Source organism: Lineus longissimus, chromosome 1 (genome assembly GCF_910592395.1).
Source record: "Lineus longissimus chromosome 1, tnLinLong1.2, whole genome shotgun sequence".
NCBI classification, from domain to species: Eukaryota; Metazoa; Nemertea; class Pilidiophora; order Heteronemertea; family Lineidae; genus Lineus; species Lineus longissimus.
The window spans coordinates 13,139,149-13,159,111 of NC_088308.1; the positions used below are offsets into that span (position 1 = coordinate 13,139,149).

Here is a 19,963-nt window from a genome sequence, read left to right on the forward strand (position 1 = left end):
TAAAATCGGTTAATGACTGTTTGTTTATCCAATACGATATTGAGAAGGTAGCCATTTCGTGTAAGAAGTGGGGAATGACCTCAAATGCCCCCAAGTGTCAAGTAGTGAGTTTCACCAGAAGGGTTAATCCCCGTGTTTACTATTACAACATCGATGGCAAAGTTTTGGCAAAGGTGAACGAGGTCAGGGACCTTGGTGTTGTTGTGAGCAGCAACCTGACTTTCTCTTCTCACATTAATGATATTGTTAAGAAAGCAAACCAGACTTGTGCGGCGGGTCTTCGATAAGAGAAATAATCCTAGGTTGATGCGTCCTCTTTTAAATTAAATTAAATTAAATTAAGTTTTTTTATTTTTCGGGAGAGCTCCTAAAGGAGCTAGCGCTCCGCTGTTTTTTAAGTGTAGAGATTTTTAGGTTTTTTTATTTTTCAGTTTTTAAAGTTAAGAGATGTTAATTTTTTTTTAATTTTTTAAATTTTAAGATTTCTTTTATTTTAAGAATTTTAGATTTATTGAGCAAATGAGATTTCATAATGTTGGTTTTTATTTTTCCAATTTTAAACAAAGTAAATATCAGGATTTCCCTTCAAGGTTTCCCTCTGGGATTCCGTCATCTTGTTGAACCGTTCTGGTAGATAAGTTGTGGTTTCAACAATACTACCTAATTTCGAAAACACTAGAGCAATTTCCAGCGGGAGCTGGCGCTCCAGTCTTTCGTCAAACTTACTTTGTGCTTTACAAATATATTTCATTTTGTATTTTTCACCAATTTCTAAGTCTTCGAGTTTACCATAATTCTTTTTGGTTTTAGGTTTGAAATCCATGTTAAAATCCTCTAAAAATGTTGTTAGATTTTCGACATTTTCGACTTCTTTATTTTCACTTATTTTACCCTCCATTTATAGTACTTTTTTTTAAATAGACGAATTATCAAGTTTTTATAACAATTTAAGAAAAAAAATATCTTAAATGGAAAAAATAAAGTATCAAACTAAAATATAATTTTGTCGGGATTGTCTCTCTGAAGTTTTATAGGAAAACTACAACTACAACATGAAAATAACACAAAAAAATATCAGAGGAATTAAATAGAACATTAACACCTAAGAACGAACCTCCCCCAATTCAGAACGAACTTCCCCCATTCAGAACGAACTTCCATCAGAAGAAACTACTAACAGTTCTATTAATACTTCACAACTCACAGAAAAAGAGGAAGATTTTTTGTCAATGGCAGGAAATATTAAAGGAATAGAAATAGTAAACAAATTTGGAAGAAAGGAAAAAAATATTTACCTTCAGATTTTGTATCTGTGCAATTTAGACAACCACAAGTAGTAACAGACTTGTCGAATTATAAAGAGAAATTTGTTTAGATTGTGTCACTTCTAAAAAGCTATAATTTTAAGATAAGTATTAATGTGGAAGTTAACTTCTCTAAAGCTTCTTTTTGGCTCACCGTAGGGGAGTCTATACAATACCGCAGTGTCCGTCGTCCGTCGTCGTCCGTCGTCGTCGTCGTCGTCGTCGTCGTCGTCGTCGTCCGTCTTATCCTAGTTCGAAAACAGTGGCACGTTTTTTAACCGCTAGGCCTATGAACTTAAAACTTTGTACACATGACCCCCTAGGTCAGATGACCCGTGACATTAAATTTCTGTCTGATCTGATTCTGTACTTGGCCACCAGGGGGCCAAATGTGGATATCTAAAAAAGTGTGATATCTCGCTTATTAGTGACTTGTTTTCGATAAAACTTTTGTGGTAGGTACTCATAGCAAAGATACATCATATATCTGACGGGTTTTTGATTTGTTCTCCTTTTCAAGGTCGCAGAGGTCAAATGGCGTGAATTGGCCGTTTGAGTGTAACTATGGCACGTTTCTCAACCACCAAAGCTCTGAGCTTGAAACTTAGTACATATAACCCCATATATCAGATAACCTCTGGTGCTGAATTTCAGCCTGATCTGATTCTTGACTTTGCCACCAGGGGGCCAAAACAGAAAAAGTAAGAAGTGCAATAGCCTGCTTATTAGCAAATTGTTTTTGATGAAATTTTTATGGCAGGGACCCCTAGCAAGTTTACCTCCGATGTTGCACGATTTTTCGGATTTGACCTACTTTTTAAGGTCGCAGAGGTCAAATGGCGTAAATTTGCCATTTGAGTGTAACTATGGCACGTTTCTCAACCGCAACAGTTATGAACTTGAAACTTTAAACAAATGACCCCCTAGGTCAGTTGACCTTTTACACTGAATTTTGGTTCGGTCTGATTATTGACTTGGCCACCAGGGGGCCCAAACTCAAAACTCAAAAAGTGTGATTTCTCGCTTATTACTAGTGTGTTTTTGATAAAAGTTTCACGGTAGGTACTCCTAGCAAGGATACATCACATATCTTACGGGTTTTTGATTTGACCCCCCTTTCAAGTTCACAGAGGTCAAAGTTGAAAACTTTACCGTTCGTGGTACGTTTTGTCGTTGTTCAATGTAAAGAGTTTTAATTTTGTGTAATGATGCATCTAAGAAGCCACTATTTGTATGCCAAGTTTCAGCCAGATCGGAATTCAAATATGGCCGAAATTGCATGTTTTGTGGGTTTTTCCTCGTATTGTGGCAATCCAAAGGTCGTGAGTTCAAACCCCGGTCAAGGACAGCCAAAAATATTTTTATTTTTCATCTTTTCCTTTTTTCTTTTCTGAGTTCTATCTTACATTTTCTTCATTTTTTGATTTATTTGGTGCCATAGATTTAATTAGGCGGCCATCTTGGAAATCGATTTTTGCCGATTGCTGTAGTGTAACGAGTGATGAAATTGTTATGGTCAGGTGGATGTGTCTACATCACATATCACCCTGGTTTGTTATTTGACCTACCTGTCAGGGTCACTGAGGTCAAAGTTAAAAATATATTCACCATTGTCATGGAGTGGCACGTTTCTTCACTATCATTTTCACCTAGACTCTACAAGCTTGGAACCACAAGTCTCGGATTCACCACTTGGCCAGGGCCGGCTCTGAACTGGTCACAGATGCATGTATAAATTATGAGAGGCCTACATGATCATAGGAAGGGGTGGGTATCTGATTTGTCATACCTTTCAAAAATGTTATTGCAGCTCATAGGTAATATTCCAAATTTAGGCTCCAGCCAAAAGTGGCAGTTGCAAGTACCAGAACTACGAATTATGTTTATGATTCACTCTCCACCATTGGGTGGAAAACTTGTACATGTGACCATTACTTCTTGGATTTTATTGAAAATTATTTCAAAGATGCCACTAGATTTGTGCACGAAAGGCACCCTATAAGTATAGTTGGAGACCATTCATAAATATGTTGTGCTACTACTGTTGTTTCAATTCAATTAGGAGGGAAGGATTTCTATGTAGGGTCTGGTTTCTTGCTGTATTTAGGTTCTACATCAGTGAAACTAAAAAAAAAGTCATGTTTGAAAAATATTACAAAATAATTAATGCAGTAAAGGCGCTCCATACATTGGCCACTTCCTGTTTGTAATCTTGCAAAAGCCTGCTCATGTGCTTGATTTCAGGATTTTCAAAGTGTTTTTAGTGCATTTTTGGTGAGTTAAATGCAACATTTGGGACATGAAGTTTGCTTAAAATATACATTGGACCTACACTCATTGTATTTTTTAGCATTGGTAGGTCTGAGGTGTGTTTTTGGAAGTTTGGTCATGATGCTCACTCAAACACACAGCATGCATGCAATGATGCATGTCTTCTAGACATACATTGTATGCACAGGTTTGTTTACAAAACGTGCACTGGCCCTGCTCCTGTATGCTAGTACATTGGGTCAAATCAAAATGTATACTATGGGTACAAAATGTACTGACTGTCCCTGCTATACCAGATTCAGCAGTGAGCCAAAGGGTGTATGAAATAGGTTGCTGCATGGTTTGTTGTGGCTGGCAGTGACTTCCTCCAACTCTCACTGGTGTGTTGTTATGTTATTATGTGCAGCTAAGTAAGGTCGACCAAATGTTCTTGTGACTTTGCTGTCAGTGCCAAACTGTGGTTGGCCTTATCTGCTAGTATTTCATTTACTTTGTCAGGTTATTGCTATTGTTGTTGCTATTTCTATGAACAGATGAATGAGTGTATTTGCTGATGCAGATCAAGCTTATCTGGGCCTACAGCGGTAAGTCTTACATAACCTGGTGTAATATGATGATCTTGTCTGAATATTGTCTGCCACCTTTATTGGGAATCAACGTCATGACGATATACGCACAGTGATAACTGATATTACATTGATAAGTACTTACTCGTCTGTCTGAGGATGTTAGTTGGTTACAGGCGTCATGATTGTTCATATTAACGCAACGGACGTACTCATCGAACACTATCGCCACTTAGTGGCACTTGTGATTATGTGTAATAATGACTCAATATGGTATACGATGTACATCTATGTATGATGTACATGACATAATAGTTTTTTACCTGGCCATGGCAAAACCAGTCGAATGGTGCACAGAAGATGAAGTATGTTGTACATGTACATGACAACTGTTTTATAAAACCTTTTCTCTGCCTCTTTTCAAGATTGACACACTTAAAGTAAGGTTGTGTGGTGTTGACACTGAAGTGGTGGTGCGAAGTTGTTGGAGGTTTTGATAATGTAAGTACACTGACATAATTGGATCACGAAGTAGGCATACTTTCAAGGCATTGTTTTATTTATGTATGTATTAAGAATGGGTGGACGCTTCGGGATGGTAGTTCAACCCATGGCTAAACTGAAACTCTTGTGGTTTGATCTCCTATTGTAGAAGAAATTCCGTATTGATTTTGGGCCCACACCAAAATCCAAGATGTCCACCAGGCCACCAACTTGTTTTCTGGGGGCATGCATTGGGCTTCGCCTGCGTTCAAGTTAAACATTTTGTTCTTTCCCAAAACTTTCTAATTTAACCTGTTTCTCTTTCTTGTTTCAGCTAACGCAGATTTGGCTTGCCTGCCGGGTAACTCCAACATTGGTAACTGTGCAAGTGTTCATCGCACTTGCGTTTGCCTCTAACCAAGGCCCTCTCACATTGGTGAGAACAAAGTTCAAGTGTCAGAACGACAATCTATAAAACAGACAACTTCAGTATACACCTTGTAATTGAACTACAGCACTGTGCAAAAACTTTGAGAATGTCACATTCTGCCTTCTCTTCTCCTAATAATTCATTCCTACATATTGCAGTCAAGATGCACACCTTGAGCGAGGAAAGAATCATGAAGAATTGTTAACAAATGTCAAGAATTTCTGCATAATCCCAAATTTTTTTCATCACTGCTGTAAACATCATTTGATTATACTGTGATTTATCAATCATTCATTGTCACTGCACCTCATTTTTAAATCACTTGCTGGTCAAGACCTAATAAATCAAAATCATCTCTTTTGCAAAGATGACTTGTTCATCCATTCTCACCAAATCATTTACCTTGACAACCGACCTACTGGCGGGGATTGCCCATCAGTATCCAATGCAATGAAGACAACAATTTTTGGCTACATACTGTAGCACTTTCTGTAACTGTCTACTAAAAATACTTACGGTGAGCACAATGGCCCCTGGCCGTTTCATTTAAAGAATAACACCGAAATGCTTCATGGAATTCAATCTCCATTTGAAGTTGTTTTTTTTAAATCAAAACCAGAAGTTGCCGTACAAAAATGTTTGGATTACATCACACTACAAATCGAAGAGAGATATTTTAAAGGAAGTGGGCTGACACTTAAAAAGATAAACAGAGCAGATTTATTTTTAGTTGCGTACAGATATACCAAAGGAGGGCACCTCATTAAACTTCTTTTCAAATCTAGTTCGATAATTAATGTACAATGTAGTGACGGGAATTATTTTTTGTGGACTTTGTTAGCAGCACATTACAAACCAATTAATCACAATTGTGATGCTAGCTCCTACAGGATATATGAAGGTAAAATAAAAATAAATGATTTTCCAGTATGTGTAAAAAAAGATGTGCCAAAAAGAGAAAATAATTTGAAGATTAATATTTTTGGGTTGGTGAAACCAGCTGACGCTCAGTTGAGAGCTAATAAGCAGTTGAATAATGTAAGATAACACTTTGGAACCAATCTATCTATCTGATAATTTTGAGGATAATAATTTATTGTAAAAAACCTCCAAATAAGGAGCAGACAAAACAAATATGCATTAAAAATCATACACAGAGAACGAATAAAAAAGCGATCAAAAGGGGGAAAGTAAAAGCTTCAATAGTTTATGGCTTGTCCGGTTTAGATTGGCACATAAGGTTTTTACAGAATCGACAAGTCCATTCTCCTCCCTGGTGATACGTCTAGGACTTCATGTTGGATTTACAAACAGGACATTGGCGGCAGAGAGGCCTGACGAACTAAACACTCGGTTACACAGGGTACCCTTAATTTTTCTCGTGCCAATGACGACGTCTCGTGCTTTACAATCGATGGAGAGAATCCTTCTTAAAAGTCCAATTTGCTTCTGTTCGATTACTTTCCGCGGGTTGTCAATATCTAATGCCCTTAATAGAGGGCTATGATGACAAAATTTCGATAAACCAAAGCATTGTTTGATCAGGGAACCCTGCAACTTTTCCAGTTTCCGAAAATTGCCCCGACTCAGATCAATTGTGTGCATACCATAAAATAGTGACGGAGAGCACACGCTCTCCCAAAGTTTCACTTTCGCACCAGTCCAGAGACCTGGATAACAAATACCACAGCCACTTAAACTAAAGTAGGCATTTCTACATGTCTATGTCCACTGGCGACTTTCTCGAAAGCCACACCTAATATGTCCAAGGAGTCCGAGTTCTCCATCACACATCCAGAAATAGCCCACTCAGGGTCTTTCTTAAGTCATGAGGAAACCAGCCCTGTAAAATATTTAGTCGCCCTCCAACTTCAACCACCCGCTGATACTACACACAGTGATGATCGGCATATTTACCTTATCTACCTAATGGCCAGCGTAACCAGTGATAACACTCATGACTAATTTACTGTGATGAGGCAAAATTAGAAGTAATTTGATCGACTTCAAGGCAACCAGGATGTGATAGCAAGGTATGTTATGTAACAATATATGTTGACCTCAGCTTTTGGTCCGGCAACTCAGCAGGAGGTTACCTGGCTCAGATATGCTGAGAACTAAAGTCAATAAACTATTCCTCAGAAACTCTCCCCTCATCAAATATCCATCCCCCGGCATCTAAGGCATTTTCCATTAGTTGGTGGGGGATGGTTAGGAGATAATTTTTACAGGGCTGGTTTCCTCATGATTGATTTACCGATCACCATACACTTTGACTTTTTGATCCCGAAGGAACGCCATTCTTTGGCATACGAGTCACAAAGATCAATAAGATATTGTAGGCCAGTGGATGTCAGACTCAGCAAAGTAATGTCATCGGCATAGGCAAAACATTTTAAGACAGTAGCACCAATCCGTATTCCACCGGGACCAGGACATTCAAGTTTTCGTAACAAGTCATCAATAAAAATGTTAAAAAGAAGTGGGGATAAAACACTGCCTTTATGGGTTCCTCGTGTTATTGGAAAGACTGGGCTACGACAGCCGTTCCAACGCATCTCAGCATTCAAACAAGAGTAAAATTCATAAAGAAACATCCAATTGTCCGGAGGCAATTTATCCATCACTTTGAAAAAGAGGCCTGCGTGCCAGATTTTGTCAAACGAATTTTCGGCGTCCAAACTGCACGCGTATAAGGGGGAACATTTCTCCTTTGCGTACATGGATACATCATTAAGTAACACAGAACAGAATTCTGTACCTCTCCCTTTGCGGAAACCATATTGACAGTCACTTAGGTCCACCTCCTCCTGTGGTTTCACAAGCAGCTCAGCTAACTTAGCAAAAACAGATCCCAAGGTTATAGGCCGGTAGCTATTCGGTAAGTTCGGATTGAGAGTAGGTTTCTTTAACAATGGGATAATTACCCCGGTTCTGAAACAGTTCGGAACGACATGCCTAGAGAAGACTGTAGAGTACAGCGCCGTGAGGTGTCCGATCAGGCCAGCTGAGCAACCGTATGCCAATTGCTCCGAAGTGATACCGTCTTGCCCTGGGGCACAACCCTTGCGTAGACCAAGGACTTTCTTTTTAATTTCTTCCGAAGAAACACATGAGCTGAAAACAGTGGCAGAGTTTTTGGCTCACCGTAAGGGGAGTCTATACGATAGCGCTGTGTCCGTCGTCGTCGTCGTCGTCGTCGTCGTCGTCGTCGTCGTCGTCGTCGTCGTCGTCGTCGTATCCTAACAGTGGCACGTTTCTTAACTGCTAGGGCTATGAACTTGAAACTTTGTACACAGAATGCCCTAGGTCAGCTGACCTCTGACACTGATTTTCGGTCCGATCTGATTCTCTGTTTGGCCACCAGGGGGCCAAATGTCGATATCTAAAAAGTGTGATATCTCGCTTATTAGTGACTTGTTTTCGATAAAACTTTTGTTGTAGGTACTCATAGCAAATATACATTTTATATTATACGGGTTTTTAATTTGACCTTGTTTTCAAGGTCGCAGAGGTCATATGGCGTAAATTGGCCATTAGAGTGTAAACTATGGCACGTTTCTTAACCACTAAAGCTATGAACTTGAAACTTGGTACATATAACCCCCTATATCACATAGCCTCTGGTGCTGAATTTTGGTTCGATCTGATTCCTAACTTTGCCACCAGGGGGCCAAAAGTGGAAATCTAAAAAGTGTGATATCTCGCTTATAAGTGACTTGTTTTCGATAAAACTTTTGTTGTAGGTACTCATAGCAAATATACATTTTATATTATACGGGTTTTCAATTTGACCTACTTTTCAAGGTCACAGAGGTCATATGGCGTAAATTGGCCATTAGAGTGTAAACTATGGCACGTTTCTTAACCACTAAAGCTATGAACTTGAAACTTGGTACATATAACCCCCTATATCACATAGCCTCTGGCGCTGAATTTTGGTTCGATCTGATTCCTAACTTTGCCACCAGGGGGCCAAAAGTGGAAATCTAAAAAGTGTGATATCTCGCTTATAAGTGACTTGTTTTCGATAAAATTCTTATGGTAGGTACTGTTTGGAAGAATACATCACATATTTTACGGGTTTTCAATTTGACCTACTTTTCAAGGTCACAGAAGTCATATGGCGTAAATTGGCTGTTAGAGTGTAAACTATGGCACGTTTCTTAACCAGTAAAGCTATGAACTTGAAACTTGGTGCATATAACCCCATACATCAGATAACGTCTGATGTCGAATTTTGGCCTGATCTGATTCTTTATTCGGCCACCAGGGGGCCATAACGGAAAAAGGAAGAAGTGCAATATCTTGCCTATTTGAGTGAATTGTTTTCGATAAAATTTTATGGCAGGGACTCCTAGCAAGGATACATCACATTTCCTATGATTTTTGGATTTGACCTCCTTTTCTAGGTCACAGAGGTCAAATGGCGTAAATTGACCGTTCGAGTGTAACTATGGCACGTTTCTTAACTGCTAAAGCTATGAACTTGAAAGTTGGTACATGTAACCCCCTACATCAGATAATCTCTGACACCGAATTTTGGCCTGATCTGATTCTTGATTTGGCCACCAGGGGGTCAAAACTGAAAAAGTAGGACGTGCAATATCTCGCTTATTAATGACTTTTTTTCGATGAATTTTTTATTGCAGGGACTCTTAGCAATCACACGATATTGATCTTGTTGATGTCATAGACAATTATTGGTTGGATCATAAACTTATATATACTGCCCTGTCTTATTACTTGACATCAATACACATCTAAAAAAAGTCTTCATGCCTGATTGTGTTCACCATATTCACCTCTAAACTAAGCATGATCCTGCCTAATAAAAGATGTATACGGTGAGCACAATGGCCCCTGGCCGTTTCATTAGAGTAAAAGTCCTTAACTTCAGTTTCAATATTGAGTTGCCGTTTCGTCATATCTTTTTTCTCATCATGCATAATGTTACTGAAATGAGCCATGAAGTCGGAGACAGTGAGCAGAGACGGCACTTTTTGAGGGCTCCGACTCTGTCTAATGGAGCTCCAGAAAACACGACTGCCATTGTCCTTGTATTGATCCGCAATACGAATAACCCGGTTATTCAGCCTTTGCTGAATTAGAAGACGCGACGACTGGCGATACTGTTTTTTCACATTTTTGTAACAGTCAAAGACAGGGCCACTTCGGGGGTGGCCGTTATCTACCCACAGTTTCCACCAAAAAGATTTCCGAAAACGTAATAGATATTTCGTTCTACCAGGAACATTATATGCTACTGAAAAATATATCTGTGTGTTTTCGTAATAATAGCGGTGATAACAAATATTTATGTAGAAGGTGTATGATTGCTTTTGATAGGGAAATAAGGAAGGGAAGCGCATCAGCAAACCAAAAATTTAAAAACCACTCGTTTTAAAATAGGGTTCCTTTTGTGGTGTACGCCGATTTCGAAGGAACTAGTGATAATTTAAATGATTCCAGCGTTATTCTAGTAAATGTTACCGATGAGGGATCAGAAAAACCTAAAATCCAAAAAGCCTCTGCGGTGGGATATTATATTCATTCAGATTATCCATTTTGAAAGTACATATTTTTCGTACCGCGGGGAGGATGTGGTTGATTGGTTTTGTGAATGGTTAATGCAGAAGGAAGATGAATTTGGGAAACTTTTAAATACAGAAGTGGAAATGAAATTGACTAGCGAAGAGCAAGAAAAGTTTGAGTTGGATAAGAAAAACGGAAACTGTTATTATTGCGGCAAAGCAGGTGGTAATGATAATAAGAATAATGAAAAGTTAGTTAGGGATCATGACCATTACAGTGGTAAGTTTAGAGGTGCAGCTCACAACTTTTGTAACCTCATGGCAAAACATGCCAAATTTGTACCGATTTTCTTCCACAATCTTAGTCACTATGACTCTCATCTTTTCATTAAAACACTGGTTAAAAAAACATTGATTAAGAAGACAAAAGGTAACAGACTGAAACTCCTTCCCAAATCAGCTGAGGACTATATTTCTTTTACCTAAAGCAAGGAATGATGTTGAAAAAAATGCACAACATCGTAAGTTTTAAGCAGAAAAAGTTGGGAAGATATATCGATTTCAACACCAAACAGAGAATGGTAAAACAGACTTTCAGAAAGATTTTTTCAAATTGATGAACATTGCATTCTACGGTAAAACCTGTGAAAATATAAGGAACAGGAAGGATGTTGAGATGGTGACAGATCCCGACGTTGCAATGAGGAAACAGGCCAATCCTAAGTTTGATTTGGAAGTTATCTTCGACGAGGATTTGGTTGCAATTCTGATGAGAAAAACAAGTATTGTGTTCAACAAACCAATTTACATTGGCGCTACAGTTCTAGAACTATCTAAATTACTTATGTACAAATTCTACCACGAAACTTTACAACCACTCTTTGGTGAGAAAAACATAGAGTTGCTCTATCTTGACACTGACAGTTTTGTCCTAAAGTTAAAGACTGACGATTTTACAAAATATCCTACAATTCTAAAAGAACATATTGACTTCAGTAACTACCCAAAAGACCATCCACTGTATGATAGGAGTAAAGTGAAAGTCCCGGGATATTTTAATGATGAGTTGGCTGGGTATAAAATGAAAGAATTGATTGCTTTGAAAAGTAAAATGTACGCCTATAAAACTGAGACCTCTGAGTTAAAAATGTCAAAGGGAATAAGTAAACATGTGGTAAAAACTGGTATTTCATTTGACGACTACTACAGTTCGTTGGTTGATAGAAAAACCTGGTACCATGATATGAGAGTGCTGAGATCTGACAAGCACAATATGTTTGTAGAGGAAGTTAATAAACGAAGTTTAAATCCATTCGACGACAAGAGATATATTTTAGACGATGGAATTTCAACGGTTCCGTATGGAGCGCCAACACTATTAAGCTAAGCGGGTTCCCGTTGGACCGCCAGCTCCCGCTGATGATATCGAATAAAAGATCTATTCAAGAAAAAAAATGTATTTTAAATGGAACAACATTTAAATTCAAAATTTAGAAAAATAAGAATAATAATTGAGGGTAATATTTCTGCCGGAAAATCAAAGTTAAATTGAAGTATGAAAGAATTTAAGGATGTAGAGGTTATTCCAGAGCCTAAAAATGAATGGAAAAATTATAATGGAAAAATATGTTGGAACTTATGTACAGTAACCCTAAAGAATACTCAGAAGAATTTCAAATGATGGCGTTGGAAACGTCTTCTAGAGACAATAATAAGGCAGATTCTGAAAAAACGATTATTTTGGAAAGAAGTATTTTTTCCACGCATCATATCTTTTCGAGTTTGGGTAATTTGGAGGAGAATTTAACTCTGGAGCAATTTAAAAAGTTGGAAAGTAAGTATTCTAAATACTATCATAAAATGTGTAATATTAGAACATTTCCAAACTTCATAATTTATCTCAGAACCGACCCTAATGTTTGTTATGGGAGAATGTTGGAAAGAGACCGTGAGGAGGAAAAAATGTTAGTTTAGAGTCTTTATATTATGTTCATTACCTCCATGAGGAAACATTCATTAAAAATAAAGAAGAGGTGTATATATCCCTGGTAGCATTATTGTTTTAGATGGGGATGATAGAATAGAAAATATTCGAAAAAATATTCATGAACTTAATGAAAACTGGTGAATACGAATGCTGTTCAAAATGCAAAATAAATAAACCCTATGAGTATTATTCTAAATATAGTCAATCCAAAGATGGGTTGCAGAGTTGGTGTAAATATTGTTGTGGAAACTATATTAGGTGTTACATGAGAATAAAATATAAAGATCCTAATTTTTATGCGATTCACATTCACATTCACATTCACAAAGTGCATGTTTCTATGAGTCGTTGTGGTACAATGGTATCACTTGAAAAATACCTTGGGTTTTTTATTGGTTGGTTGAACTGACAAAGAGGAGGTCAAAATATTGCAGATGAAGAACTGGACCACGTTTTGCCGGTGGCAAAGTTTAGGAAAGTCCCCGAAATCTGCTGGCATTGGTCAAATATCAAACCATTCAGTAAAAAAGAAAATAGGAATAAAAGTGCAAAATTATTCCAAAATATCTACAAACTTCAACTTCAAAAAGCCAAAGATTTTCTGGAAAATTATGTGTTCCCAAATGATGAAGAAAGGAACGAAACTTTGAGTAAATTATCTGATGTTGAAAAACATCCTGCAGTGGTTAACATCTTAAAGTGATTTTATGTTCGATACCGGAAGCCACTCATTGAATTTTTCTGAGTAACCTTTCCATTTAACAAAACCACATTTTTCTCCCTTAACTGTTTTGTAACGTAAATGTTTTTCGATTTTCTATTCTATTCGATCTGGGTTTGGAACGTAACTTAATTCCTCTGTGTAAAAATAACCGTCTAAAATATTCTGATTGATAATCCTCGAGTTGGTAGACGATAGGTTTTGTGAAAATTATTTGTTTTATTTTAAAAACTTCCTCGGTAAAATTAGGAAGATAACCTTTAGAAAATATGGTTTTGTATTTGGTTATTCTCACGCTGTCGCCAATCTTGTATTTTGATTGACCATAATCTTTAAGTAGAAATGCTCCATAGAGATTGTACCATACTGTTCCGGTATTATCTTCTTTTCTAGCTTCGATTGGTTTCATTCCAATGGATGAGTGAAATGTATTGTTGTAACCATTCACTAGGTTTTCAAGAATATCCAACCGTTTGTCTCTTTTGCAGTGAAATATTTCCACATTCTAGTTTTTAAAGTACGATTAAATCTTTCTACAACGGCTGCTTTTTTCCTTTAGAAAGTTGAGAACCATTCGATGTTATTTTTTTCCAGTAATTCTTTCAGTGATTTATTGTAGAATTCTTATTTTATTTTATGTTTATTTTTATTTTATTGAAATTTTACTGTACATGTACATCCACGTATACAATAATAGTGACGACAGAAACATGTACAGAGTGGTGTTGGCACAGGAAATGTCCTATGTGAGCCAGCACCACAAAGTATAAATAAACTACAGAAGAAAAATAAATATGGCATAAAATGTAGTGTACTAGCACTGCCTACAGAGGGGACATCTGCAGGCAGTGACCCAAGAGCATGTATTGTCGGCGGTAAAACCACCAAGCTTCTTACAATAAAAATCAATAACATTAGTTTTAAAACATGCGTGGCGACTTTGGCACCGAGCTGCGATTGGTAGCGCATTCCAGGTGCCTACTATCCGATTAAAAAAAGAAGTAAAAAACGACTCTGTCCTGCACCGTGTTTGTTTTAAAACCATGGGGTCGCCCCTACGAGTTGTAAAATTGACGTACTCATCGACAGGCACTGAAAACTTCTGTGTAAAACAATTGTGTATAAAGAGTAGATCTAAAATTTCACGGCGAAAGGCCAGAGGTAAAAGTCCAAGCCCTGACATTCGTTCAGCATAAGATAGATCACGATCCGAGATGTGTCTTGTGGCCCGGCGCTGAACATTCTCCAAAAAAGATTCCGTTTGGAGAGACCACTCCAAGCCACTGAACAGTACTCGACTCGACTCCTGACAACACTTGAATACAATGTCTTTAACGCATCCTTGTGCTTACAATTACCAGTTATCCTTCTAATAACGTGCCAGTGTTTGTTTGCACTGTGCGCAACAAAGTCAACATGTTTATTCCACGACAAGTCATTTTGCAATAATACCCCCAGGTCTTTTACCTGGTTTGCCCTCTCCAACACGCAACCGCCTAAATTGTAATGAAACTTGATTGGATGGAGGCGTCTCGTGAAACTTATAATTCGACATTTCAGAGTGTTAAAGGAGAGACCACACTTGCTACTCCATGCCCTAAGGGCATCCAAGTCATCCTGTAAAGACAGACAATCAAACAAGTTCTCAATTACCCTGTAACACTTTGCGTCGTCCGCGTAAAGCTCCGAGCCAGTCCTCTCACTAACTGCCTCGGGCAAATCGTTGACATATAATGAAAAAAGCAGAGGACCAAAAATGGAACCCTGAGGTACCCCCGATAAAACCGGTTTCAAGGGCTAGGCAAAACTATCAAGAATCACTCTTTAGGACCGGCCCTGCAGATAGTCCTTGAACCATGCCAATAAGCGGCCATTAAAGCCAAAAGTTTGCAATGTGTGACATAATAACACGTGGGGGACAGAGTCAAAAGCGCGGGAGAAGTCCAGGTATAACACATCCATCTGGCCGCCATCGTCCAGTGTTTTACCAACTTTATCTAAAAATTGGACAAGCTGTGTAGCAGTTGAGCGACCCTTAACAAACCCATGTTGAGAGGGAGACAACATGCTCTCCACCAAAGGATAAACCTGGTTACTGATGCATCGTTCCATAACCTTAGACACGCATGAAAGGAGAGAAATCCCCCTATAGTTTTCAACACATTCTTTGTCGTGCTTCTTGAAAACTGGAACCACATTTGCAATCTTCCAGCAATTGGGAAGTGCCCCGTACTTCATAGACTTGTTAAAAACACTAGCAAGAGAACTACACAAAGCGTCGGCGAAATGTTTCAGAACCCTAGGTGAGATACCGTCCGAGCCAACCGCTTTGGAGGCATCTAGATTTGTGAGAACTCTGCGAACATCATCATCAGAAAAGTTCAAGCATTCAAGACTGTCATTTTTAACAATGGATATCTCAGGCAAAGGTTGAGCACGCTGATCAGAAAATAGTGAAGAAAAATGTTCGCAGAAAACCTCTGCTTTAGATGTCCCGTCTGAAATGCGCTGCTCTTTGAAAGTGACAGTGTCCGGGACGCTTTTAGACTTTGTTTTACCATGATAAAAGGACCACAATTTCCTTGGATTTGCTTTGACAACCTCGCCAAGATCTTTCACATGAGACCTGTATTTGTCCCTGGTCAAATTACGTAAACGATTGCGTAAGGATTTAAATTTAGCCCACGACTGCGGTCTGCTATCCGACTTGGCTTTTCTACGAGCTGATTTCACCTGGTTTGAAAGGTGTTTAACCTCAGCATCAATCCATATGGGATTGTTAGTGTCCTTCACTTGTCGTTTCGGAATGAATTTCTCAATGCCAACATTAAAGATGGAGTACCAGTCACACCACATAGACTCAACATCCCTCGACGTTGAATGACGGTGGGCAAAAGGCGAAACATTGCTAAACGCGTCCCTAAAATATGTCTGGAGTCCTTGAAAGTCCGCATTTTTAAAGTCAAGAACCGTACGTTGAGTACCCGGCCTACGGGCTGGACGGAAGTTCATGTCAGCAATGATGGGGTAATGATCTGAGTCAAACATGAGAGGCAGCACCCTGACATGAGAGAAGACCTCTGGACAGTCAGTTAGAATAAGATCAAGAATATTGCCTTTTTTATGAGTCGGTTCATTAATCAGTTGTGTCAAAGAGAAATCACTGACGAGCTCACAGAAGCAATGCGCGGGTCCAAGGCCCGGAGCGGACACAGTATTCCAATCGATTTCCTTATATTTGAAATCACCAAGGAGGCACGTTCGATTAAAGGCGCCCTCACAATTCAAAAGCACTTCATACAGCTTGTTCACAAACGAATTGTCGTCCGGCGGCCTATAACACACAATAAGGCCAACTTTCGGACCCGTTTGGCCATCCTGGATTTCACAAACCATAATTTCGTTATCATCCGTCTCGAATTCCTTTCTTCGCCTCGAATAGAATTCCTTGCGGACGCCGAGAAGAACGCCACCGCCACATGTATCCGTGTTGCGGTCGCGACGATAAACACTGAAAAGGTTCGAAGGAAGAACCTCATTGTCGTGTATATTGTCGTCCAGCCACGATTCGGTGACGCATACAATGTCCAGATTCTCACCGATAACAAGATTCTGAAATTCAGCAAGCTTGTTACGGGACGCTGTCACAGTTTTCACACTACGAGTGTTCAGAAGACCGACCTGCACACTAGCGCCAGCGGCGGCCCTCCTCTCTTTCTTCGTATTCGAAAGGGGAGCGTTCCTGCCCGTAGTCCCGGCGGTCATACTTGTATGAGTGGTAGCCTTCCTGGTCGTAGTCCCTACGGGAGTATCCGTCGTATTCGTAATGTGAATTGTACGTGTGCGTGTTTTGATCACGTTTCTGCCGTTGCCTGGGGACTTGGCGGCGATATGGCCGTTGGCCGTGAGGCTTAACCTGCGCTGATGCCGCTCGAATCGCGCCCCCTGCTTTGCGAAAGGGCTGAATAATTACCCCCTTATCCCACATGTCTCTGTCAAGCACAGATTTAAAATCATGCTGAGGAACAGTGATTTTGAACGATTTCTGAGAGCGACGATCTGCTAGGATCTGGACAGATACGTTTTCCAAGACACCGTGTGCATGGATGTGATCCACAATGTCCTGCTCGGTATGCTTTGGATCTACTCTCCCGATGTAAATGTCATACAGAACAGGAGCAGCAGCGATATTGGCCGGCCCTTTGGCAGGCCTACCCCCGGATGCTCCACGCCTGTTCTGCCGTTGCCGTTTGCGCTCCTGTTGCCTAACTTTCTTGGCCTGCGAAGGCTGCAAAACAAAGTCCTCGGCAGGAATATCGACGTCAGTCTCATTCACATTAACATCGGTTTCGTTAGCCCTATCCTCGGTTCCAATTGTTGCCACAATATCACGGTCCACTGTGCCATCGGATACTTGGGATAAATCGATCTTGGACTCATTAGTGTCGCTTGCGACCGTGATATCCACTGATGATTGAGACTCCGATGTGACACGAGTAGCTTGTATTTTCAACACATTGCACAGTTCCTGGACAGTCGCTTCCAACATCTCAATGCGAAGTTTTTGACCATATACAATCCTTGATAACTGATCTATTGACAGCTCGTTCACACCATCAGTCTCAGACGTTAGAGACGATGATGCACCAGAGCCCTCACTTTTGAAGATCTTTTCAATATCCTTAGAGAGGTTTAAATCTACCACCCCAGTGCCAAGGTGATAGATGTCGTCAATCAATTTATGTTTCACCTGGCGATTGATAGGTATTTTATCAATTAAGACTGGAAACATTTCACAGAGCTTACTACAGAGCCTCTTGTGTATGTCCATCAAGCAAGATTGTTCAAGTTCATTAAGAGTTCCTTTTATGTCGCCGACACGATATTGAAAAAGATTGTCCAGCGAAGCGACGAAACGCGCACTCAGGTTAGGCTTCTTTTTGTTCAGTGTCACCTCCGATAAGTCCTTTAACTTCTCACTGGACACCTGTTTCTCTGGGAATCTTACGTTAAAACAGCTCGTGCACAGCCATGAATCACAATGCCTATACTTTACGTCATCTGCTGTAAGAGACGTTGCGCTGTGTGGGCACGGCCCATTCGGGAGACCTCCGCAGCGTTCGACACCCATAGCTAGCCACGCGAAAAGATCACAATACCGCTGAATTACTATGGGCGAATACACACGTTCGCATGTATACGTTTAATACATGCACCGGAAAAGCACTGAGTTTTTCGGTAGAAAAGCACTGAGTTTTTCGGTTTTTCTTTACCATCATCAAGTTGTAGCTTCTCTGGTTTTGCTTCTTTAAAAATAGTGACAAATAAATCTTTGACTTCTTCTCCCTTTTTATTTTTCAGAGGTAAAGCCCAAGCGTAACGGCTGAATAAATCAATGACCGTTAAAATGTATCTGAAATTTTTATTGTCTTTTTGATACTTCTGTAAATCCACTAAATCAGCTTGCCATTGTTGATCCACGTTCGAAACCATTGTTTTTCGGACACTGAATTTTTTGGTGATTGGTTTGTGCAGTTGGTAGGTTGGTAAACTAACTAGGAAATCTTTTAATTCCTTTTCTATATTGCCATTTTATCTGTTTTTTTTTTTCTCCAAAGTTGGCTTTCATTTGTATAGGCCACAGTACTTTGGGGACTAAAGTATAACTCTCTGAGATATTGTTCGTTTGAAACATCTTTCGCTGGAGTTTTGTTCGCTGGAGCTTTGTTCGCTGGAGCTTCGTTCGCTGGAGCTTCGTTCGCTGGAGCTTCGTTCGCTAGAGCTTCGTTTGCTGGAGCTTCGTTCGCTGGAGCTTCGTTCGCTGGAGCTTCGTTCGCTGGAACCTTTTCGGTGGCCATTTATTTACCATTTTCTTATTGTTTGTAAATGGCTGGAATGTTAATTGGTGCCGTAGTAAATGCTGATGCCTTTTCTCAAGCGGGATATATTTTTAAAGCCATGTACAAAAATGGTTATCAAGACGAAATGAAGAGACACAATTTAGCGATCGAAAAATTACAAGGGGAATCTAAGGCTTGGGATAAACATCGAAAAGAAACCATTGATTTCGTTTCGTTTCAATTGAAAAGAGAAAATGAAAGTGCAAGTGATTTCCGAAATGTTGATGCTTCTTTTGATTTTTTTCCGCACAACGAACTTCATCCAGAGAATAAAGTACAACTTTGTAAAATGCCTGAATTAAAAAGATGTTTACCAACCGAGTGAGGAAATGAAAAACTATGAATATCTTTTAATTGTGGGTGGTGTGATCGGAGCAGGACTTTCAGTGAAATATCTGATGTGAGAGGGGGTGTTTTTTTATTTTTCGATTTATTTTTATGTGTGTGTAACGTGGAAATGTTAGAAATGTTGGATATCGTTTGGAGTGACTCTGGGGAGTAGCGTTTTTGCGGGAGTAGTTGATTACACCGTTTGTTAAAAATTTTGAATTTGTAATTGAATTTAAAAGTGTCCAAATGCGAAAATACATACTAAATATAAATTTCAACATTGTGTAGACTCAGACCGATATACAAATACTATGAATACCAAGTTTAAACAATTTTGTATTCACAATAACTGCACTACAGCATTGTGTATTAGTGGATTTCTATTTGACTGGACCGCCAGGAATTACGAACGGTGTACCCCTTTAAGAAAATAGATA

At 39.3% G+C, this 19,963-nt stretch overlaps 1 protein-coding gene and 1 long non-coding RNA gene across 4 annotated transcripts in view; both read left to right on the forward strand.

Annotated features, from left to right (window-relative positions):
• Window positions 1–19,963, forward strand: part of LOC135488511 (uncharacterized) — a 111,140-nt gene that overhangs the window by 64,734 nt on the left and 26,443 nt on the right. The window lies entirely within an intron of this gene.
• LOC135488527 (uncharacterized) lies at window positions 1,328–5,371 on the forward strand. 2 transcript variants are annotated; one of them, XR_010446998.1, is made up of 4 exons: window positions 1,328–3,578; window positions 4,074–4,159; window positions 4,567–4,642; window positions 4,959–5,371. It is a non-coding gene; the product is annotated as an uncharacterized LOC135488527 (long non-coding RNA). The 2 variants fall into 2 exon arrangements; XR_010446997.1 differs by lacking the exon at window positions 1,328–3,578 and having other exon boundaries at window positions 3,600–4,159.